Genomic DNA, 765 nt, shown 5'->3' on the forward strand with positions numbered 1-765 from the left:
TCCACCCCATCCCAGATAGACCATCGGTTTATTCCTCGAGAAATTAAGGAGAAAAGTTTAAATATAAGATAGGTGCATGTTTCGCGACAAGCTATCGGTATGCCTAAAATTAACTAAAACTAATAATAATAAAAATAATAATGTACAATAATGTCCCTAATTTCCTATCGTATTTACAGTGGTCCTTAAAAATAGCTGCACCTTTTCCTAGGTGCATTACGTGCGAATATCACGGTTGCTCACCGATACTCTGGCTCGCAGGGTGTAATGCTGCCCAGCGTTACAAGGTCGTCTTCTTCTTCGGGAACTGTAGATTGGGTCGGACGCAGGTCAGCTTCGACATAGGTAAACGCACCGGAGCGCGGTGACCAAAATGCGATTGGGTCAAAATCAGGTCAGCTTCGACGTAGATGGACGCGCCTGAGCGCGGTGTCCAAAATGCAATTGGGTCGGAAGCAGGTCAGCTGCGACGTAGGTGGACGCGCCTGAGCGTGGCGTCCAAAAGTGAGATTGGGTTAGAAGCATGTCAGCTTCGACGTAGGTGGACGCGCCTGAGCGCGTTGTCAAAAATTGAGCTAGGGTCGGAAGCAGGTCAGCTTCAACGTAGGTGGACGCTTCTGAGCGCGGTATCCAAAAATGAGATTGTGTCGGAAGCAGGTCAGCTTCGACGTACAGTCTGTCAAGTTAAAGCGTGGGTGGCTTTACTCGCAGTCGGTAAGGTGTATCGACATGATTTTGGTGTCAAAATATTAAGAAGAGCTCCCT

The sequence above is a fragment of the Belonocnema kinseyi genome, chromosome 1 (genome assembly GCF_010883055.1).
Source record: "Belonocnema kinseyi isolate 2016_QV_RU_SX_M_011 chromosome 1, B_treatae_v1, whole genome shotgun sequence".
In the NCBI taxonomy this organism is placed as follows: Eukaryota; Metazoa; Arthropoda; class Insecta; order Hymenoptera; family Cynipidae; genus Belonocnema; species Belonocnema kinseyi.